Consider the following 25,115-nt stretch of genomic DNA (forward strand, 5'->3'; position numbering starts at 1 on the left):
GACCCACGTGGGGTCCACGAGGCAGGGGGCACGCCCAGGGGGTCCCCCTGGTGTGTTATCAGTGTCAGATATTCTCAAATATTCTAGAAAAATCATATTAAATTTTCTTGGTATTTGGAGAACTTTTATTTTCGGGGTATTTTTTTATTGCAAGGATAATTCAGAAAACAGACAGAAAATACTATTTTTGCTTTATTTAATATAAATAACAGAAAGTAAAAAGAGGGTATAGAGAGTTGTGCTTTCTAACTTCATCCATCTCATGCTCATCAAAAGGAATCCACTAACAAGGTTGATCAAGTCTTGTTAACAAAATCATTCCGAATCGCATGAAACCAGAGAAATTTAGAATAACACTAGGTTACCTCAACGAGGATATGCATGTCCCCAACAATAAGAATATCATATTTCTTCTTGACAGTAGGAAGATGAAATTGAAAACCTCAAATAGTAATCGTTGAAAATTTTACAATAGAATTGATACTGTGGACTTGAGGTTGTTTCCTCGGAAAGTGTACCATATGCTCATTACCATTAACATGAAAAGTGACATTGCCTTTGTTGCAAGCAATAACGGCCCCTGCAGTATTCAAAAAGGGTCTACCAAGGATAACCGACATACTATCGTCCTCGGGAATATCAAGAATAACAAAGTCCGTTAAAATAGTAACGTTTGCAACCACAACAGGCACATCCTCACAAATACCGACAGGTATAGTAGTTGATTTATTAGCCATTTGCAAAGATATTTCAGTAGGTGTCAACTTATTCCAATCAAGTCTACGATATAAAGAGAGAGGCATAACACTAACACCGACTCCAAGATCACATAAAGCAGTTTTAACATAGTTTCTTTTAATGGAGCATGGTATAGTTGGTACTCCAGGATATCCAAGTTTCTTTGATATTCCACCCTTAAAAGTGTAATTAGCAAGCATGGTGGAAATTTCAGCTTCTGGTATCTTTCTTTTATTAGTAACAATATCTTTCATGTACTTAGCATAAGGATTCATTTTAAGCATACTAGTCAAACGCTTTTTATACGCAAAAAGATAGGTCTAATCATTTCAGCAAAGCGCTCAAAATCCTCATCATCCTTTTTCTTGGATGGTTTAGGAGGAAAAGGCATGGGTTTCTGAACCCATGGTTCTCTTTCCTTACCGTTCTTCCTAGCAACAAAGTCTCTGTTATCATAACATTGATTCTTTGATTGTGGGTTATCAAGATCAACAGCAGGTTTAATCTCTACATCATTATCATTGCTAGGTTGAGCATCAACATGAACATCATCATTAACATTATCACTAGGTTCATGTTCATTACCAGATTGTTTTTCAGCATCAGAAATAGAAACATCATTGGGATTCTCAGGTGTGTCAACAACAGGTTCAGTCGAAGTATGCAAAGTCCTATCATTTTTCTTTTTCTTCCTTTTAGATGGACTAGGTGCATCAACATTAGTTCTCTGAGAATCTTGCTCAATTATCTTAGGGTGGCCCTCAGGATACAAAGGTTCCTGAGTCATTTTACCCCCTCTAGTCATAGCTCTAACAGCATTATCATTTTTCTTATTATTTAATTCCTTGAGCAAATCATTCTGAGCCTTAAGTACTTGTTCTACTTGAGTGGTAACCATAGAAGCATGTTTACTAATAAGTTTAAGTTCACCTTTAACTCTAGACATATAATCACTCAAGTGTACAAGCATATCAGCATTGCGTTTCAATTGTCTACCAACATAAGCATTGAAGTTTTCTTGTTTAACAATAAAATTATCAAATTCATCTAAGCATTGGCTAGCAGACTTATAACGAGGAATATCACCTTCATCAAATCTATAGAGAGAATTTACCTTTACTACCTATGTCGGGTTATCAAGACCATGTATTTCTTCAATATGTGGTAAATTCTTAACATGTTCAACTTTAATACCTTTTTCTTTCATAGATTTCTTTTCCTCTTGCATATCTTCAGGACTGAGAAATAGAATACCCCTTTTCTTCGGAGTTGTCTTAGGAGTTTGTTCAGGAAGTGTCCAATTATTTTCATTACTCAACATATTATTTAGTAGCAATTCAGCTTGATCAACAGTTCTTTCCCTGAAAACACAACCAGCACAACTATCCAGGTAGTCTCTGGAAGCATCGGTTAGTCCATTATAAAAGATATCAAATATTTCATTTTTCTCGAGAGGATGATCATGCAAAGCATTTGGTAATTGGAGAAGCCTCCCCCAAGCTTGTGGGAGACTCTCTTCTTCAATTTGCACAAAATTATATATTTCCCTTAAGGCAGCTTGTTTCTTATGAGCGGGGAAATATTTAGCAGAGAAGTAATAAATCATATTCCGGGGACTACGCACACAACCAGGATCAAGAGAATTAAACCATGTTTTAGCATCACCCTTTAATGAGAACGGAAATAACTTAAGGATAAAGTAATAGCGAGTTTTCTCATCATTGGTGAACAGGGTGGCTATATCATTTAATTTAGTAAGTGTGCCACAACAGGTTCAGATTCATAGCCATAAAAAGGATCAGATTCAACCAAAGGAGTTAACTCAGGATCGACAGAGAAATCATAATCCTTATCAGTAATAAAGATAGGTGAAGTAACAAAAGCAGGGTCATATTTCATTCTAGCATTCAAGGACTTTTCTTTAAGCTTAGCTAATAATTTCTTAAGATCAGATCTATCATTCCAAGCTAAGAAGTCTCTAGCAGTTTCTTCATCCATAACATAACCCTCAGGCACAACATGAAATTCATATCTAGGGGGAGAATCTTCATCATCACTTTCATCAATATTCTCAGTTTTACTAATTTCATTCTCTCTAACCCTAGCCAGTTGTTCATTAAGAAATTCACCTAGTGGCACAGTATTATCAAGCATAGAAGTAGTTTCATCATAAGTATCATGCAAAGCAGAAGTGGCATCATCAATAACCTGCGACATATCAGAATGAATAGCAAGTGTAGGTGTCGCAAGTTTACTCAAAACAGAAGGTGAATCAAGTGCAGAGCTAGATGGTAGTTCCTTACCTCCCCTCGTAGTTGAGGGAAAAATCTTGGTTCTTTGATCTTTCAAGTTGTTCATAGTGATCAGCAGATATGAATCCAATGTGACTCAAAGAATAGAGCTATGCTCCCCGGCAACGGTGCCAGAAAATAGTCTTGATAACCCACAAGTATAGGGGATCGGAACAGTTTTCGAGGGTAGAGTATTCAACCCAAATTTATTGATTCGACACAAGGGGAGCCAAAGAATATTCTCAAGTATTAGCGGCTAAGTTGTCAATTCAACTACACCTGGAAACTTAATATCTGCAGCAAAGTGTTTAGTAGCAAAGTAATATGATAGTAGAGGTAACGGTGGCAAAAGTAATATTTTTGGTTTTATAGTGATTGTAACAGTAGCAACAGAAAAGTAATAAGCAAATAACAATATATGAAAAGCTCGTAGGCAATGGATCAGTGATGGATAATTATGTCGGATGCGGTCAATCATGCAACACTTATAACATAGGGTGACACAAAACTAGCTCCAGTTCATCAATGTAATGTAGGCATGTATTCCGAATATAGTCATACATGCTTATGGAAAAGAACTTGCATGACATCTTTTGTCCTACCCTCCCGTGGCAGCGGGGTCCTATTGGAAACTAAGGGATATTAAGGCCTCCTTTCAATAGAGTACCGGACCAAAGCATTAGCACATAGTGAATACATGAACACCTAAAACTACGGTCATCACCGGTAAGTATCCCGATTATTGTCACTTCCAGGTTAACGGATCCTGAACTCACATATATTCATGAAAACATAATAGGTTCAGATCTGAAATCATGGCACTCGGGCCCTAGTGACAAGCATTAAGCATAAAAAAGTCATAGAAACATCAATCTCAGAACATAATGGACACTAGGGATCAAACCCTAATAAAACTAACTCGATTACATGATAAATCTCATCCAACCCATCACCGTCCAGCAAGCCTATGATGGAATTACTCATGCACGGCGGTGAGCATCATGAAATTGGTGATGGAGGAAGGTTAATGATGACGATGGCGACGGATTCCCCTCTCCGGAGACTGAAAGGACTCCAGATCAGCCCTCCCAAGAGAGTTTAAGGTTTGGCGGCGGCTCCGTATCGTAAAACGTGATGAATCCTTCTCTCTTATGTTTTCTCCCCGAACACGAATATATAGAGTTGGAGTTGAGGTCGGAGGAGCACCAGGGGGCCCACGAGGCAGGGGGCGCGCCAAGGGGGTTAGGCGTGCCCCCACCCTCGTGGGTAGGGTGTGGGCCCCCTGGCCTTGATTCTTTCGCCAGTATTTTTATATATTCCAAAAATAATCTCCATTGGTTTTCAGGTCATTCCAAGAACTTTTATTTCTGCACAAAAGTAACACCATGGAAATTCTGCTGAAAACAGCGTCAGTCCGGGTTAGTTCCATTCAAATCATGCAAGTTAGAGTCCAAAACAAGGGCAAAAGTGTTTGGAAAAGTAGATACCTTGTAGACGTATCTGTCCCTACGATCAAACGTGATTGGACAGGCTAACCATGGATTGAACTTCGGTGCTACTAGCTCGACGAAATATACATCCTGTAGTGCTTGCTTCCTCTCCTTCTTCGGTATATGGGTTGCATAAATCATGTTTACCATTTTGACCTCAGAAGGGGGTGGTTTCTGGCCTCCACTATTCGGCCTGCGGGGCTCATCATCATCCTCGCTTTGTGGGCTTTTGTCCGAGTCTTCGGTTGTGAGTTTGCTGGCCTATTCGATCAGCCAACAATTTCAGTTGGAGTGGTTGGCGGGCTTATCTGATGTGTTGTGGATCTTACAAGGTCTGTCTAGAATTGTGTCTAGTCTGGATGGGCCATCATTGTTGCCTTTAGGGTCTTTCTTTTGGGGTCCAGATTTCTGGTTTCGGAATCCGACATTTACTGCCGTATCCTTGCCCTCACTGTCATTGTGCCGATGTTTATTCTTGCCATGTAGGGGCTTTCCATTTCCGTCTCAAACCTCGGAGGTACCTGATGTGTCTGGGTTGGTGTTTTTGCAAGTAAGCCAACTGTCTTCACCTGCGCAAAAGCGGGTCATGAGGGAAGTAAGGCCTTCCATAATTCTTGGTTTGTCCTGGCCGAGCTACCGTACAAGCCATTCATCCTTGACACTATGCTTGAAGGAAGCCAAGGCTTCGACATCCGGACAGTCGACGATCTAATTTTTCTTGGTCAGGAATTGGTTCCAAAATTGTCGAGCAAACTCTCCCGGTTGTTGTGTGATGCGATTTAGGTCGTCAGTATCTGTAGGCCGGACATAGGTGCCCTGAAAGTTTGCTTGGAACGCGTCCTCAAGCTCTTCCCAGCAGCCTATTGGGAAGGCCGTTCAACCATTGTCGAGCTAGACCTTTAAGCTTTAGCGACAAATATTTGATGGCGTGGAGGTCATCTCCTCGCGCCATGTGAATGTGGAGGAGGAAATCCTCTATCCATACGACTAGATCTATGGTTCTGTCGTATGATTCGATGTTAACAGGCTTGAAGCCTTCTAGGAATTGGTGTTGCATTACCCTCTCTGTGAAGCACAAGGTGTGTGCGGCACCACGAACTCGGGCTACATCCCATCGGAGGTCTTTGGCCCCATCAATCTGCTACTGCTCCCGGATTCTATCGTTTCAGTTTAGCCAATCATAGTATCCTTCCTGGTAAGCAGGCAGGTCTTCTCTGGGTCCGTAGATGGACCTGGTACAGCCTCCTCGAGCATCTAGGTCATGGCGGAGGTCGTACTTGATCCTTACCGTAATGGCGAGGTGGGGCGGCTAGGTGTTCAGCCTCGTCAGCTTCTCTGTCCTGCCCTCTAGGGGGGCGGTCCGGCTATTCGACGGTTGTGTATATCGGGTGTGTGGGCTCTACAGCCTCGTCGTCGAACTACGGTAGGACTCTTCGCTTGGGATAGCTTTATGTTGGCTGTTCGCGGCCATACCCTTCCTCAACAGCTAGGACTTTAGTCCATTGGTCGTTGAGGGTGTCCTGTTCAGCCTTGATTTTGCGTTTTTGTTTCTTTAGACTACGTGCGGTGGCTAAAAGCCTCCACTTGAACCATTCTTGCTCTAGAGGATCTTCAGGGAGGATGAAGTCGTCCTCCTCAAGACCGACGTCCTCTTCGGAGAGTGGTAGGTAATTGCTATCCTCGGAGTCGTCAGGGTTTTCTGTATTGAGCGAGTCCTCCTGTCCCGCAGGGTCATCCCGATGATGTTCATTGGATGCGTCTCCGGCGAGGTCATCCGTATTATTTACGGTGCCGTTATCCGCAGAGTCCATGTTGCTCGCATGGGTCCGACGTGGCTTTGACGCTATTTTCGGCGTTTGGGTGGCGCATCTCTAGGCTTACCTCGGTCTTGATCAGGAGTGCCATTGCCGTCCTTGGGGATGGGGGTGCATCCTGGTAAATGATGGCTTCTCCCCCCCGTAATTTAATGAACGGGAGTGCATCTTTACACTCCTCTCACCGCCATGAAAATTATGTTTAGATTCCACTAGGGGTGGTACTTTTATGGAGATTACATTGGGTGAAGCTACTAAATTGCTTGATAATATTATGGCTAATTATTCAAAATGGCATATTGAAAGAGCTCCTACTAGTAAAAAGGTGAATTCTATTGAAGAAATTAGTACTTTGAGTGATAAAGGTGATGCTCTTATGAAATTGGTTGCTAATAAAAATGCTCCTATTGATCCTAATGATGTGCCTTTGTCCACCTTGATTGCGGAAAATAATGATCCCGTAGATGTGAATTTTGTCTCGCGAAACAATTTTAATAGCAATGCTTATAGAGGTAATTTTAATCCTAGGCCATTTCCTGGAAATTCCTCTAACAATTGTGGAAATTCCTATCACTACTGCAGGATGCTGCTAATGCGACACTACGATCAGAGACCCTTTGAAGAAACTATGTGTGATGCATTAATCACAAACATGGATGTAAAAAACCCGTTAAAAAAGGTGCAAAACGTTTGCGATGGTGGAGCCATCATACACGGTTCAGATTTTAGTTGCGTGTGCGATTCAGGGCACACGGTTAACCCATTCGAACTGTTTGTGATGAGGCAGAACAACAGAAACGGGCAGCCATATCAATGTGTCTGCGATATACGGCATACAGTTTGCTTCGATGAACTGTTTTCTATTAGGGAGTGCAACAGAAACGGTTAGCCAGATCAAGGTGCGTGTGATATAGGGCATACGATTCACTCAGATGAACTATTTTTGATTAGCGAACACAACAAAAATGGATCAACTTAACAAGATGTGTGTGATACGTGGCAAACAGCCGACTCAGATAAACTGTTTGTAATGAGAAATTACAACACAGATGGTTAATACAGTTAGTTCGTGTGCGATTCTGTGCGTACAAAAAACTTTGAAAAATTCAAACTAGTTGCTTGCGGTGGCTAGGAGTATCGCACATGATGCGTCTGCGAGTACTTGTGTGCGATGATTAGTAGGTTACACATATGTTTCCTTATGTTAACACTTGTGTGATAAATAACATGTGGCACCAGATACGGTATTCGGGTTGTGTGTGTGCTCCACTTAGTCTTTCCGTGCTCCAACGAATGCTTCCCACACTCCACATGGGTGAATTGTAAAATCCACGCCTCTTCCCTCACCTGTTTCCCGCCCCCAGCTAACGGCTTGCTGCATATAACCCAGCCAAGAATGCACCGCCGTGACACTCTGCGCAGATCTAGTCCTCACCCATCTACCATTAGTTATTCCAAGCATGCCAGACAACAACCAAAGCTTCGACGTCGACGCCTACATGTATTACATTGTCGGCGAGGAGAGCAAGCCAGAGCATGTGGGGGAGCAAGAGCTTCATCGGCCTGTGTAGGCACCATGGCCCATCGACAGCGATATCGGCGTGGCAGTCCTTGGGAGCACAATCGATATATTGAAGAGGAGGTGTGATGAGTAGTTTGCCATCCACCGTGCAAAAGATCCAGAGTTGCTCGGCAGCATGATCGACGACCCAGCCGAACATCCGCCATCACCAGTGCTCATTGAGAGCCTGATGCCCCGCAAGGAGTGGGCAGAGGACCTCTGTGATTCAATCAAGACAAAGGCAGGTTTCAGCTTCATCATTGCCCGTGGCGGCCGTGTCAACCTTGATCCCGATGATGTGGTGGCCGGGCACGAGCTCATCCTTGGCAGAGTTGACGTCCCCGACAAAGTAGAACATCGCCAACGTGATATCTTGAGGATGTAGGTGATGGACGGAATTTGCTACCAGGCCAGAGACATGGAAATGGAGCAGTTTCGCGGAGTTGTCATGCGTGCGATTACACACTGTTAAGCTCTTCTGGAAGAGGCCCAGTAGCCCCAAGAGCCTCCCAACGCCAATAGCTCTGTAGGCGGAGGTGGGTCGGGACACTTGGAGTGAACGGCCACAAGGGTGCCATGCTGATCATGGAGTCCGAGAAGACCATCGTCGGAAGGCCGCCAGCTCAGCCTTTTAGCTTATATTTTATTATAATTGTATGCATATGTAGGTCGTGAGTGTTCTGGGCCTTGCCGCATGTGGTATTTTAAATTATCCTGAATATGTAAGACAATTATTAAGAATTATTAACTGTTGCCAATGTAAATTTGCCTCAACGGCTAGCAGAGCACGCGTAGGGATGCCAGAGCAGAGCGCGCCGCGGCCGCCTCAATGGCGAGCAACCACGTGGTCAACCTTCTGCCATCAATAAATTTTGACCTTGTTTCTCTTCACATTGCAGATTACAACACAATAAGTAATTGCAAATCTGTTCACATCTATCAAACTAATATGTCTTCACACTTAGCACCAGGGTATAAAAACTACCCACTCGAAAATTACTTCACAGTTCCTCTCCTCATCACCCACAAAACTGCTCTTTCCTGCCAAGTCGTTCTGCCACATCCGCTAGGAGGAGTTTAGGGTGGACATATAACCATGCAGCAAAGACCAAGGCCGGGGAAGCACTAGAGAGGTCCTACCACGAAGTCGCAGCCGCATCAGAGATGTCCCGGCGCGCCGTGGAGCCCTCGAACGAGCTCTCAAGGGCACGCGAGGGCTTTTACAAGTGCATTCGCGGCGTTGGCCATCACGACGAGCCGGTGTTCCTGAAGTCCTTCACGGGTGATGATGACATTCTCACTGGCGTCACTACGCAGCAGAAGCTGGTCGATGGCTTGATGAAGCTGCTCAAGATCAGTGATGCCTCGGTTGACAAGGTGACCGACCTCGTCGAGCAACTCATGGGTGACAATGCGAAGCTCCTCAAGTTACTCGTCAAGAAGGAGGAGGCCGCCGGCTGGAAGATGCTGCATGAGCAGAGCAGTGCCTCGGAGATGATGCTAAAAGCGGTCGTCGAGGAACTGATGGGTGGGTTGAGGAAGCTCCGGATCGAGTGCGAGCAGGAGGTGGAGGAATCTGTGGCTGCTTTCAAGCAAAGCCGTGAGGAATTGAAGAAGGAGCTAGAGGATTTCATCGCCCGGCGATCCATTGACGAGTAGAGATAGTAGCGACCCAGATTGTTGTCTGCAATTTCCTTCTTCTCTTGCCCCTGTGTCTTCCAGGCTTGCCGCATGTGGCATTTTAAATTATCCAGAATATGCAAGACAATTATTATTTGTGCCATTGTAAATTTGTCATCGTATTATCCGTTGCCATTTTATTTGTGGTCGTATTATCCGTTGCCCTATGTGGCAATTTAAATTAGGGCGGAATACAAGTTGAAAACACGAACAAAGCAAATGCTGCCATGGGATCACAAGCAAACACCCTTCGTCCAGGTTGTTTAATTAACCCACTAATGGAGAAGCTGTGAGCAAGGCGGGCGGCGGCTGGTGCATGGAGGTCAAAGAGCTCGCTTCCTGGTGAGCATGGGCGGCCTTGCTACTCGCATGTGTCCCGTCGAGCCTGCGAGGTGGATAGGATGCACACATCCCGTGGAGCCTGCACGGCAGATTGCTCGCACGCGTCCCATCGAGCCTGCACGGCGGACTTCTCGTGCTCGTCCCGTCTAATCAAACAGCTGCAGGCATGCCACCGAGTATGGTTAAATTTCGACACGGATAATATAATACAACCGTTTGCGATATTAACGTGCCAGCTTTATGTTTCAAAAAAGGACTTCGTTGGCTACTAATGTGTGCGCCTCTTCTCGAACTGGATGATTTTTTTTACCACGGCATATATGTGCCATGTCATGAAACCATGTCAAGTTTCATGTTTTTTGGGTGAGTTTTTGATTTAATGGGATTTAAAAACCGAGATTCTCAATGTTTCAGGACGACGACAAGTTAGTAATTCATTCCCATTCCTTAAATGAGACCTAAACATGCACCCAATGACACATGTACGATTTCCCACCCATTTTGCCTCACTGGAGCAAGTGCTTGTAGTTCAAATTTGAATTATGTACTACATTAGATGTGTAGCAAACTTAGTAATTAGTAATATATATACAATGGCCAAACGAACCCTGAACAGTTTCAAATTTCAGCCCGACACTCCTGTTATTCTATGTTACCTGTGGAAAACAAAGTTCAAGGCAAGGAGAGGCAATGATTATCGTTTCGCCCACAAGAGGGGCATGTTTCCCTACCGGAACCACGAGGGTTGCGACAGGCTCCGGTTTGTAAGAGGCTTGTAATATAGCTTTGCCCAAATTGGACAATTATATGTACCATGTAGTGACACCATGCCAAGTTTTAGATTTCCAACTGAATTTTGGATTTACACAGATTTAAAAACCGAGATTCGCAATGATTGTGGCCAAGCCAGGACGGCAAGACGGTTGAATTCGTTCCCATTCGTTCCATGCGACCTAAACATGCACCCGAACGAAACATGTATGTTTTTCTAGCCATTTTGGTGCACTAGAGCATGTATTTGTAGTTCGGATTTGAATTATGGACATTAAATTGCCTAGAAAACTCAATTAATGAATAAAAAAGGTCAACCGAACCCTAAATAATTTCAAACTTCAGTGTGAATCTCCCATTGTTTCGTGTCGCATGTAGAAGAAAATACGAGGCTAGAAGAGGGAGTGATTATAGTTTGGCCCACAAGGGGACACGTTTCCCTATCGAAACCATGAGGGTTCTTGCGACAGGCTCCAGTTTGTAATAAAGCTTGGCCCAAATTGGCAATGTTTTTACCACGACATATATGTGCCATGACATGACACCATGCCACCTTTGATGACTTGCTGGTGAGTTTCGGATTTATGGGGACTTAAAAACCGAGATTCGAAATGTTTGAGGACGATCCAGGACACCGGTACGGTTGTAATTCGTTCCCATTCCTGGCATGGGACCTAAACATGCACCCAAGGACACATGTATAATTTTTCTAGCCATTTTGGTGAACTTGAGCATGTATTTGTAGTTCAGATTTGAATTATGGACATTAAATGCCTATGAAACTCAATTAGTGTATATACAAAAAGGCCAAACGAACCCTAAATAAATTTAAATTTTAGCACGGATATCATGTCGTTCCATCTTTCCCGTGGAAGAAAATACAAGGCGAAAAGAGGCAGTGATTACATTTCACCCACAAGGGGAACACGTTTCCCTATCGGAACCACGAGGCTTCTTTGAGAGAAGCTCCGGTTTTTGTAAGAGGTTTCTAATAAATCTTGGCCCAAATTGGACAATGTTTTTACGACGACATATATGTGCTATGACATGACACCATGCCACCTTTGATGACTTTCTGGCGAGGTTAGGATTTACAGGGATTTAAAAACCGAGATTCCAAATGTTTGAGGATGAGCCAGGACGCGAGTACGATTGTAATTCGTTCCCATTCCTGGCATGGGACCTAAACATGCACCCAATGACACATGTATAAATTTTCTAGCCATTTTGGTGAACTAGAGCATGTATTTAAAGTTCAGATTTGAATTATGGACATTAAATGCCTATGAAACTCAATTAGTGTATAAAAAGGCCAAACGAACCCTGAATAAGTTTAAACTTCAGCACGAATATCCTGTCATTCCATGTTGCACGTAGAAGAAAATACAAGGCGAAAAGAGGCAGTGATTATGTTTCGCCCACAAGGGGGACACGTTTCCCTATTGGAACCATGAGGCTTCTTTGAGAGAAGCTCCGGTTTGTAAGAGGCTTGTAATAAAACTTGTGCCACAATGGATGAAAAAAATTCCTCGGCATATAAGTGCCATGTCGTGACACCATGCCAGTTTTCACGATTTTCGGCTTAGTTTTGGATTTACGGGGATTTAAAAACCGAGATTCTTCTCACGAAATGTTTTCAAATAGCACATGGTTCAGTCACGAAAGCCGATATTCAATGAAAACTTCATGGAAACCATATTTTATAGTTTCGTAAAAATCTAAAAAAAATGTGGGATGTTATGAAGGTGATGTTTTATTGTGAAACAAAATTTCAAGTTGAAAAACATTACGAGATGTGAGCTATGAAAAAGACAAATTCAACCCTGAATAGTGACATTACTATTTGGCACTATTCAACGCTGATTTTGTCTTTTTCATAGCTCACATCTCGTAATGTGTTTCAACTTGAAATTTTGTGTGGCAATAAAACATCATCCTCTTAAGATCCCGCATTTTCTTCAAATTTTTTTGAAACTTCAAAACATCTTTTTCTCGTGGTTTTCACCGGTTTCCACCGAACGTTGGTTTCGTATGATATTCTCCCCCCTGCTGCACACTCGATCTAAGTCGTGCATTCTAATTGGCCAGAACCAAACCCCACGGATCGTACATGTGCACCGTTGGATGCTCCCAGATCAAACGACAACCATGAGCCCTTTTGATAGCACATGCAGTACATGGGTAAGCACTGTGTGCATGTGTCGTGCTAGCTCACGCTTCCTTCTCTACTAGGTTTTCAAAACAGGCTACCGTTTCTCGCCACTCCTCTCATTGGTTTCCCGCCTCTTCTTCCGTCATTTTCCCTCTACTAGTGTCAGTGCTCATTGAAGGTTTGAGCCATATATGCATGATGTAGATGTTCGTTTAATTCTTATAGTTCATCTCATCAAAAATGAATTAGTTTTATAAAAAAATCTATTTGAAGATTCCTTGAATTGTGCATTGTAAAGGTAAAAACAAATAGTGACAATTCATTTAGAAAAAAGTTTGGGCAATTAAGATATGGAAGATTCTAGAGAAGAAAGGAGAAGTGCTTGTGTTTTGAGGTTTGTGCATTATGTTTAAGTTCAACCATGGAGTCTTCTAGATTGTACATGTGGAAGAATCTGGTGGAATGTAGATGATATCCAACGGCCAGTAGTGATCGGATTTGCCATCTCTGTACTGTCGGATTGGCTTCATCCAACTACCAACTTTCAAAGTTATTCGCACACTATATAGGTGTATAGATATATAGATGTGTCCCATTCAAGACCAAATAGAGTTTGAGCGCATGCGTGGGACGACCCCCCCCCCCCCCCCCCCGCCGCATCGAAGTTGGGAAACTGACATCGTACGTATTGAACCAGGCTTGGAGTCGGGTACGGTGTTCAGTTTGTAATGTAGTTGGTTGCCCATCGAAGTTGTGCATTTGGGATTTAAACACATCACACACCACCGTACCCATACATATTTTCTGGCCGCATGCAGTGTATACAGGGTCTTCTGATCGACCATGTCTCCCTTGTGCAGTTTTTTGTGACGACACGCATATCTATGGGCTCCCTGAGTGTATATATATCATCCCTTTGACCTATAATGAGGGGTATGTGTTGCCTTGAATGGATTCCTCCTAGGTCGTGTTAGGGCTGGTCACGGTCACATGTCGCTCAACCAAAGCTCGAGCTCATGCGTTGTCAGGATTCTCTCCCACATGCTCGGATTGCTGGGTTTGACCTACATCAAACCCTGTGTATCTCGTCCTTAACTACCTTGCCTTCATGGTTGTTGTCTGTATCGAGAGGTAGGCAGCACATCTAAATTGTACATTATTCTATATTGAAAACACACATGACTCCTTCCCAACGTACATCATTTTGGGCCGCATGCAAGAGGTATTGGTTTTGTGGTCTCTCTCGTGCAATTTTTATGATGGTTCAATCTATTGGCCCAAGCGGTTTATCGACAACAACAACTGTCATTTGACCAAACGATAGATTCATTGGTTCGTCTTATGGTAGGTCATGGCGACATGCATGTATGACCAAAGTATCGATCATTACGTGCAGCCGCCCCGCTGACACGAAGTGGGAGGTGGTGGGCCAAGCATCCTAGCTAGGTACGCTATATATATATATATCCTTATATATGTATATATCCTTATATATATATATCCAAGGGTACTTTCGGGTTTATGAGGCAGGTGCCACCAAAGTTATGCATTGTGTATTTAAAATTTTAAACATCCCCATTATTCCTACATATATTTGGCCACTTCTAGGTGGTTCTTGACTTCTGGCCCCTCTCATCGATCTTCGACGACGTGCCCAACCGTGGGCCCACGCGGTCAAAGTTGTGGATTGGAATTTTGAACATCATAGACCACCCTTTTCACTCATATATATTTGGGCCACATGCTGGTGTGGCTGTCTTCTGACCCCCTCTAACGTTATTTTTTGCTGCAAAGACTCTGATGACGCTCAACGGACATGGGTATAATATCTTAACCGTGTGCGATACAAGTGCGCTTTGAATCACCACGCCTACGTAAGCGCGAGCAAAGGTGGAGGTACTGGCTCAATTGTATGCGATGCAAGTGCTGTAAAATCACCATGACCGCACAAGCGCGAGCAAAGGGTGGAGGTACTAGCTTAACCGTGTGCGATGCTATTGCGATGTAAAACCACCACTTGTGCAAGCTAAAGGCGGGTAAGTTTATTTGGAAATTAGGACGAACCGTGTGCGATAGACCAGCTAGCTAGAAATACAAAAACAAACTACCCGCCTTGAGCGTTGCAAAAATCGGCGGTTCTGTGCCACTTTTCCTTATTATCATACACGCATATTGTTATTGGACCGTGCACGATCTTTGGCACTCCCGCCCCGCATCAATTCCTTTACCCAAATTTTAGTAGCCGCCGTACTTCAACCATCACCCACACTCCTCCAGCACCAACCGTATAGTAAAATTGCAGTAGCTGAGGCATTTGAACCATCGCCCTCCCTCGTCCACCACCATCAATTTTCAGTAGCCCCGGCGTATCCTCAAACACCAACCCCCCTCCACAGTCCCCCACCCACCCCTCCCCCCTCGAACCCTAGCTCGCGGCCTCCACCAACCCCTGCTGGTCTGCCCATTCCTCCTAGCTTAGATAATAAATTCAGGTTACCTAGCGATTCCCACACCGTCGCCCCACTCCCCTGAGTTTTTAGATGGGGCCTGCGATGTCCCCCCGCCAGATCCACATCCCCTGCTCCAGAATGTCGCAACCTAAGCTTGACCACGTATCCTGGGGAGCCCGACGAATGTTCGGCCAAGAAGAGGTTTATCATGGCCTCTCTGGTGAACATTGGCGAGGTGGCCGCCGTTCGCCCTGACCTGTCGATCCCGGAGCAACACGTCACCATGGAAGCTGGTGAAGACGTTGACTACGTTGCCATGATGAGGGCTTCATGTTAGCGGTCTAGGGTATTATTGTATCTCAGGAAAGCTGGCTATGACATCAAGCTCGTCCACAGCGACGGCTTCACGCGGGCCATGTCACAGGTTAAGTGGTCCATCCCCAACCCCTCTGGTTCAACTGCCGTCAATCTCTTCGACGGCCCTGCCGCTGATCTCCTCCGCCAAGCGGTCAAGGATTTGCGAGCTTTATACGCCATCGAGCCCATTTTGTCATTTCTGAAGGACGCATTCTACGGCGGCGGCTTAGGATCCTCAATTGCCAAGTCAGATCTCATTAACCACAACCACGACCACGAGGAGGGCACCCACGAAGGTTCTTACAAGGTGAATCAACCCATCTGTGACATCAGAGAGCGCACCATGGGTCTGTGCTCTTCCAACTGGAAGGATCCCGTCCATGAAATGTGAGGCAACATTCTATCAGCAAACCTTACCTTTTCTAGCTTGCCAACCCGTACCCTTTGTTGTAGTAGCATTTTCCGTGCGGTGCTTTAACTGTGTCGTGCTTAATTATTTCAGTTATACAAAAATGTATTGTTTAGTATGGCTATGTGATGTTTTAGTATGAATTGTCCACTTCAGTTTCACGAATGGCTATATTTGGTTGTTTATAGTGAGTAGATGCCTTCTTTATCTGTATTTGGTTGTTAGGTTGGTTGGAGTGAGCATTTTTCTAGTTATCGAGCAAGTGCATTGTTTATATGTATTTGGTTCTTACTTTGGTTGTAGTGAGCATTTGTCCAGTTATCAACCAGAAGCCTTGTTTATGTGTATTTGGTTGTTAGGTTGCTTTTTAGCATTTGTCCAGTTATCAAGAAGATTCCTTGTTTATCTTTATCTGCTTGTTAGGTTGGTTGTAGTGAGCATTTGTCCACTTTTCAAGCATATGCCCTGTTTATCTGTATTTGCTTGTTAGGTTGGTTGCAGTGAGACTTTGTCCAATTTTCAATGGCAATATTTGGTTGTTATACTGGTCATTTATGCCTTGTTTATTTCAGTCATTCGCAATGTGTTGTTCATTATGTGCAAGTCGGAACTGTGTCGCTCGACTACATCAATACCAGTTTGAATGCTATATTTGGTTCCAGTCATTCTTGGTGTAGTTAACACATGCCCTTTATTTTAGTTTTACACACTTATCCAGTGTGGTGTTTAAGCATTACCTACGTGTTATTCATTTTCAACAATACCAGTTTGAATTGCAATATTTGATGGCTGTTAAGCCTGCTGTCGGTAACATTGCCTTCCATTTTATATCTGCTTTAACAACATGCTAAAACCAACATATTCAAGCTATCATTTGGAGATGATGTTGTTTACCTTTGCTATATTTGTTTGATGTTAAGGTTGCTGTACTTATCATGCATTTCCACTAATGCAGGACAACAACGGGAGTGGCCACCATTTTCTGCCAAGGTTAGCTTCATCCATCGGCTTTTACTCCCCATGCTGTTCCATAATGTATTGCATATAGATCCAGGCCTGGACACTTGTTAGCTTCTAATATTGACTTGTTGCTTGTAGGTACATATGCCCTTGGCAAGGGTCCATGCATCGACCCTTTTTGCGTATGGGGCAATGAGCTATTCATGAACAAGCATCAAGTGAGGAAACTGATAAGGATTATTAGCAAAAAGATATGAATGGTGGCAAGAAAATTATTTGTTTATGCTCTATCCAGCACAACAATGAGCTGTAGGATGGTAACTACAAACTCTGCATCCTTCTCTTTTTAATGCCCATAATGAGTTGTTAGACAACAATGTTTGAATCTTTTTCGTTCCCAGTGGTTCCCGAAGCAGTTCACTCAAGATTACCTCGCAAAGTACATGATTGGTGGACACACATTGAAGGTTAAAGTATTTCATCCAGACTACAATGAGCATCGAGAAGTCGTAATGAAGACAGTGAAGGATAGATGGGCAGCCATCACAAGGGGTTGGCCTAGAGTTGTCCGCGCATTACGCATGGAGGAGAGTACAATATGGGAATTCCGCTTCACCTTCTCCAACAAGCAGAATGTATTTCACCTCTCTCTTTACAGTCTTTAGTACAACTATGGTTCATCATTCTTTACTTGGTGCTTCTATAGTTCTTCAGTATATGTACCTGTGCATCGAATTATGCATTCGTGGTTGAACATATATTTGTAATAAACATGGTTGGATATGAAATAAGTGATTGCCTACTTTCAGATTCAAAACATGTGATTTTTAAATTAGGGATTAATTAGGGATTACACTGCACACGGTTTGCGAAAGCGAAACGTCTGCGATAGATGTGGAGATCAGAAATGTTTCTAGGATCCACTATGTGTGCGATCAATCTCCACTCACACACGACATCATCTTGAAAACTGTTTGCGTTAGGCCACCTTGCGCAAACATTTACGACATAAAAATTGTCTGTGATGGACAACCTTCGCCACACATTTTCTTCTACGAACCGTGTGTGATGCATTCAATAACGCAAATGATTAAATTGTTAATATCGTGTGTAATGGCAACGCTATCGCAAACGATTTAACGGGGAAAATTGTCTGTGATCTACCTGTGAACGGAAATGTTTTCCTTGGAGCCACTATGTGGGATGTACATATGAATGGAAACGTTTAGCAGGGACTAACTGTGTGGGATGTACTTGCGACCGGAAACAATTTCGCATGTATAATTGTATTTTTAGCTCTACTGTACGTATTTCCATATTTGAGCGCTCGCCGGTCGCACATGAACTCATTTTGTCGAGCGTGTCTGCCAGGAGGGCCATATCCTCGACAGTTTCTGGGTCGTGTGGGAAGGACCCCCTATCGCCGTCACTCACTAGGCGACGGTTCCAAATGCCGTCACGGAAAGGGGTTTAAATCCATTTGTATGGCACCGGCGCGTACCAGTGTATGATAATTCTTATAATAATAATAATAATAATAATAATAATAATAATAATAATAATATGATACCCTCTGATCTTAGTCATACAAAATTGTTATGCGAGATACAATTTTGTTTCAAGAAATCTTTTAGATTCCGCTACGGGTGGTACTTTTATGGAGATTACATTGGGTGAAGCTACTAAATTTCATGGTAATATTATGGGAAATATTCACAATGGCATACTGAAAGAGCTCCTACTAGTAAAAAGGTGAATTCTGTTGAAGAAATTAGTACTTTGAGTCATAAAGTTGATGCTCTTATGAAATTGGTTGCTAGTAAAAATGCTCCTGTCCACCTTGAGCGAGCAAAATAATAATCCCATAGATGTGAATTTTGTCTCGTGAAACAATTTTAATAGTAATGCTTATAGAGGTAACTTTAATCCTAGGCCATTTCTTGGATATTCCTCTAATAATTATGGCAATTCCTATGGTAATAGTTATAATAATAATAATAATAATAATAATAATAATAATAATAATAATAATAATAATAATAATAATAATAATAATGTAGGGACCGACCTCAGACGGTCAAGCATCTGTGTATCTGTGCCATCCCTGGATCAGTATGCTGGCAGACATAGTACATCAATGTATATATCAAAGTGTAATCACATGTATAAATAACATAAACGTATATATACCTCATAAGTCTCAGCGAAAACAACCAACGGGTGTGGAGTCCCATCAACGCCATCGGCAGGTTGAGTGTAGACCGTAACACAACAACAAAACCCACTCACCATATAAATATCTGCAACATGAGACGTTGCAACCATGTAGGTCAGTACATTGAATATACCGGCAAGATCACTGTAAGAAAAACATATGATAAACTATCCTATATGCAATATGTATTTGTGGCTCTGTATCTGAGTTTTGTTTGCGTAGAAGCTAGTTTTATTTTCCCTACATCAAAGGAATATGAGGAGTCTGTACTACAGAGTTTTCTATCATGACATTGTTCCGCCAACCGATGTCTCATAGACCAAAATCATCATAAGTTACCCACAATTAAGTTATCAGTCCCATATTGAGAGTTCCGAGATAGATCCAAGTCCAGAGGCTCGAATTGTCCGTAACCGGGGACACGGCTAATCGATTAGGATTAAACCCCCTGCAGAGGTTTGTACACTTTACACGCAAGATTCGATCGCTCTTTTACGTTTCACACTTCAGGGTGTTTGAGAACAAGATGACCGAAACATGGTTTTCCAAAGAGTTCCTCTGACCACTGTCCGGTGCTCACCGAAATCCTACCACAGTTCTACATCTGCTAGCACCGTCCTAGCTAGAGTCACCACTAAGGTCAACCAAGCCAGAGCCAGCAGTGACTTGCAGTTGCACAGGTAAGCTTCCGGGCATGAAGTATTCTTCCGTTTCTTTGAGCCTGGGCGGAGCTTTCCGCATGATATCATAGCGCTTCTCTGGAATCACCGAGTATTGGACGCACCAATGTACCCTTCTTAACCATTCTCCACCCAGAGGTATATTGAATCTTTGTCTTGAGTATTGAAGTCTTGGCCTTGAAGATGCCATCATGGAGTTGTCATCATTGACGTAGAGTTCTTCATACTCACACCACTCTCTAGCACACATACCAGCCCCGTCTACTATAGCGTAGCATTAAAACTATATAGCGTTCCGAGCTTGATAACACGGTGATGGGTTCCTACCTCATGCATTCTACTCAACCACAAGAAGTCAATATAACTACTGGAGGGATTATGAATGGTGACACTAAATGCAATAAAAACTTAGGCATGAAAAGCATGGTCAAAGTGAACTTGCCTGGTAAGTTGATGAAGACAACAACGCTCTCGAAAATAACTTGGTAGAACTATTCATCACTCCGTTGAAAATCTATAATCAAACATAGCATTCATATAAGCAAACATACTAGCAAGCAATCCTAACACTCATAATAAAATCAAGAAATTAAAAATGCAAATCATCAAGGGACACCAAATAAAAACCAAGGAAAACTACAGCACAAAACTACTAAAGAAAACTCGAAGGCATAACACCAAATAGTTTTGTCCTAAGTTAAAGCTTAACAACAGTTAAAACACTAAACTAATAAATTAACAGAAAATAAAATGTAAAACAACTAATTTAACAGAAATTATTTTTTCAGGAACTTTTAGTAGCAAAAAGAAACAAATAAAAAGCTACTATATAACTCTATTTATGACCTAATCAAGTTTTCTTACAAAACTAAAGAAAATAAACTTTTTTCCAAATAAAGTTGTCTACTCTTAACTAATAGAAAAAAACTAAATTTTGTCAAAAAGCCAAAAGGTTTTAGTTAAAAACAATTAAATACTAAGGGAAAAAGAAAAATAACACCAAACTATGTAAAACAGTACTGTTTCGCCTAAAATCCTAATTTAAAATAAAGGAAAAATAATTTGCAAAAGCCTACTGTTTAGAAAAAGATCAAGTTATCACTAGCAATAAGAATTGAACAAAAAGCTATTTTAAAATAAAAGTTATTAGCAATCTAGTGTTTGTAACAAATCTGTTTGAAATCGAAATTAAAAAAATTCAAAAGTATTTTTTGTTGGTTTCTCAGGATTGACGGTATTTTTCTGAATCCATAGAAAAAAGAATCATCAAAATTGGAGTTGTAGATCTAAAGATATAAAAAAACAAAACTGAATCTAAAACTAAAAACAGAAATGAAAAAGAAACAGATCGTGCGTTAGCTACCTAGTGGGCTGTAACTGGGCCTACAGGGCGCGATCAATAGCTATCAAATGCTTGGGCGATAACTAACGAAACGTACACATGGGCTTTATAGAATAAAACCGATCAGGTCGGTCTAAACTAAACCGTAACTTAACAGAAGTAAAAACCGTTCTAATGAAAAAAAACCTACTAAACCGATCTATAATCTAACAAAACAATTGGATCTAAAAAAGCGAACTGAGGAGGAGCGCTCGTGCTTACAGGGAGGGTGGCGCTGGGAGAGAAGAAGAGCCCTGGAGAGGGCGACTGCTCCAGCGGCCGATGGTGGGGGCGGCGATGTCCAGCGGGTGGAGGACTCCGAGGGGGTCCGATTTTTAGTTGAACGTGGAGGACGGGGATGACGGAGGTGAGCGGGGCGACTCGAGAAGCTCCTGTGAACCGGGAGCTTCGGCAACGACGGACGAGGTTGAGGATGAGATTCCGGTGCTCCCTGGACAATGAAACCATGTCAAGGGGATACACAATGACGAGAGAGGTATGTTGAAAAAGATATGGTGGTTCAGGGTTGCTCACCGGCGTCGGGATCTAGGGTGAACCATCTCGGCTCCAGCGAGATCCAAACGAAGAATGCGTGAGGTGGAGGTAGTGTCGGTATGGGGCTTTTTTTTGGGGGGGGGGGGGGGGGGGGGGGGGGGGCGGGGGTTGGGGGTTTTTTTTGGGGGGGGGGGGGGTCGGACGAGGAGGTGGCTGGGTATTTATAGGACATGTTCTTGGGGCAGGGGGCAACCTCGGGCTATGGTTTTGATGATTGGCGTGCCATGGCCGTGTCCGTGCTGGACTCCCGTGTCGTGGAGAAGAAGAAGAAGAACGGGTGGGTCCCGGAGTCAATGGCACAGGCAAGCAACAAAGGAGAGAGATATGCACGAGAGAAGGGGGTGGCGGCGGCTCCTGGGGGTTGCTCCCGAGCGAGTGTGCGTGCGCTAGCCCCCTAGCGCTAGCGCTGGGCTGGGCCGGTGCGCCTGGCCTGGCGGAGGTTTTTTTTTGGTTTTTTTAAAGAAAACGAGGAAAACAAAATGTACAAAATAAAAATAAACATTTTATATAGGCATATTATATACCAAAATATTCAGAAAAAGAAATCCTAAAACTTCAACTATTTTCCAGAGTCAAATAAAATCTACAAAAATTGATAAAAGTGAAAGAGTGCTTCTTTTGCAATAAAACCCAATAAACATTATTTTTAAACCAAAATGATTTCAAATTTATTTTTCTCCATTTTCTCTACTGTAGGGAATCATTTTACCCTGTTTCCATATATTTTATTTTTGGAGAACAATAATTTGAATAAAACCCAAATAACTCCAAATTGAAAATGGTTTTCAAAATACCTTCAAAGGGACTTTAAATTTGATTCTTTCAAACTTCCAACTCATATTTCATATGATTTGAAGAAATCATTTTATCTTCTCTCATGAAAATCATTGAGTTGCATAAAGTTGCTGAATTTGAAATATTTTCAAATGGAATCCAATTTTTCTCAAAAACCCTTTTCATTTCAAATGGAAGAAGTCGTGTCATCTTCACTCTAGGGTTTTGTGTTTGAATTGAGTGTGAATTCATGGAGATCATAAATACAAGGGTGAAAGTTTGGGAAAGTCATCTCATTCCCTCTCATTCAACTTTCCAAAAAATTCAGTTCCACTCAATTTCACACAATCAAGTACACAACAATCAAAAAAACAATCATAAATATTTATTTAATATAACATTCCAAAATTTAGAATTTTGGGATGTTACAAACCTACCACACTTAAAATGAATCTCATCCTCGAGATTCGAAGAGGCTAGCAAGAAAAGGTTAGGGTTTGGGGGTCTTCCAGCAATGCCATTGATCGGAATGGTCTAGTGTGCTACCACACTTAAAAGCAGGGTTATGGTCCCGTCCAAAACTCATGTACTCATTCCTTTGGGTTGACGGTGTTGGTCTTCTCATATTCCTTGGAATAACCCCTTCGTTGGTGTCCTGCCGATAAGGGCATAATCGCTTTTCCTCAAAATCTTGTGTCATTATCATGGTAAGGTCCTTCCTGCCGGGGTTGCTGATCCACGGGCACCTATGGGACCGGCGGGCCGGGTCCCTTTTGGTTCGGCGGGGGGCGGAGGTTGCGCAAAGAGCAGATCGAGGCAAAACACGCGAGCGATTTACCCAGGTTCGGGCCGCACGGATGCGTAAAACCCTACTCCTGCTTTGCGGATTGGTATTGATTTCTAGCTCGGGAGCGAGATCGAGCATGAGTGTGTGGAATTGCTGAACCCCTCTCTACGTTGCCCCGGGCCTCCTTTTATATGCTCAAGGGGTTACCGACATAGGGCAACGGGGGGCAAAAGTGGAAAAGGAGCCGTGGGTAGGCACAGCTAGGTGCTGTAGTAGGAACAGCTAGCTGCTACAGTGTTATCATACCTAACCCTGACGGCAGGGGACAAGGGCATTAAATGCCCGTCTGTGTCACCTAGACAGCACCGAAAGGGACCGCTAGGGACGCCACCGTCTTGCCACGACGGTTGTCTTGTCAGCGCCTGCGTGCCACCGCACGCCCCTAGCTGCACAGCCTCCTGCCACGTGCGCTTGGGAGGGGCCCTGAAGCTACACGTGGGCGGATGTGCTGGAGCGCGGGCGTGGAGTGGGGCTTGCCGCGGCAAGCGCCTTGCCGCGGCCATCGACTTGTCGCTTCCGGGAGCTTGTCGCTCACCGGGCCTTGCCGGGGCACGTAGTGCGCCGCGGCAAGTTCCTTGGAGTGCCTTGGATGGCCTTCCCGGCAAGCACCTCTTGCCGGGGCCTTGGGACGCTTCTGATGGCCTTCCCGGCAAGCGCCTCTTGCCGGGGTCTTGCCTTCTTCCCGGCAAGCTCCTCTTGCCGGGGTCTTGCCTTGAGTACTTTGTTCTTGAATGGTCTTCAAAGGGACCACGGAGGGTCTTGGCGGTGACCTGGCAGGCCTTGCCGCGGGACGCTGCGACTGCCCGTGCACAAGTTCGGGGTACTAAGGGTACCCCTACTTTAGTACACCGACAGGAGCCCCCGGGCCTGGGCCAGACACGGTGTCGAGCGCTGTTGGGTCAGGCCCAAAACAGTGCATGGGCACGCGCGGCCTAGGTCACGCCGCATGTCCCTCCGCTTCCATCGCGCATGCTCGTAACGGCACACATCAAACGCGGCGTCGTGGGTGACGCGGGCGGCGCGGGCGCGCGGGGCTGAGCCCTGCGAGCATGCGTCAAGCTATGATGAAGGGGAACGGCCCACGCCCTCTTCTCCAAACGGAAGTAGGCGTGGGGGCGTGGCGCATTTACTGGACGGGGCCGGTGCGCGGTTTCCGAAGCGCCCACTCCCCGGGATCACGGGGTAGGACAAGGCCGCCCCATTCGTCGCCTCAGTTCTGCATCTCCGCCACGCGGCTCCCATGCACTTGGGATCGCGGACGGCGGGAGCGGGAACCTGGGCCATTGCGAGCAGAGGGGGCGGGTCGGCCCGCCTCCCTGCTCTTCCCGTACCTTGATTCGCCGAGTGGGGCGGCTGGGCTCCCACTTCGCTCCTTTATAAGGAGCGGGAAAGGAGCACCGAAGCCTGCACTCTCCCGTCTCCTCCTTTCTTCAGCTTCCGCTCCCCTTTCTCTCATTTGCCATGGAGAAAGGGAATCCTGGGCCTTCATCGGTGGCGGCGAGGGTCGCTGCCAGACAGCGCACTCTCCCCTTTTCCTCGCTCGTGGTGGCAGAGCCAGCCATAAGCGGAAGGGGGAGGGGGCGAGGTCGTGGACGAGGTCGAGGACGAGGTCGAGGCGCTCGGGGAAGAGGCGAACGGGGCGACGCGC

The sequence above is a fragment of the Triticum urartu genome, chromosome 3, assembly GCF_003073215.2.
Source record: "Triticum urartu cultivar G1812 chromosome 3, Tu2.1, whole genome shotgun sequence".
Taxonomy (NCBI): Eukaryota; Viridiplantae; Streptophyta; class Magnoliopsida; order Poales; family Poaceae; genus Triticum; species Triticum urartu.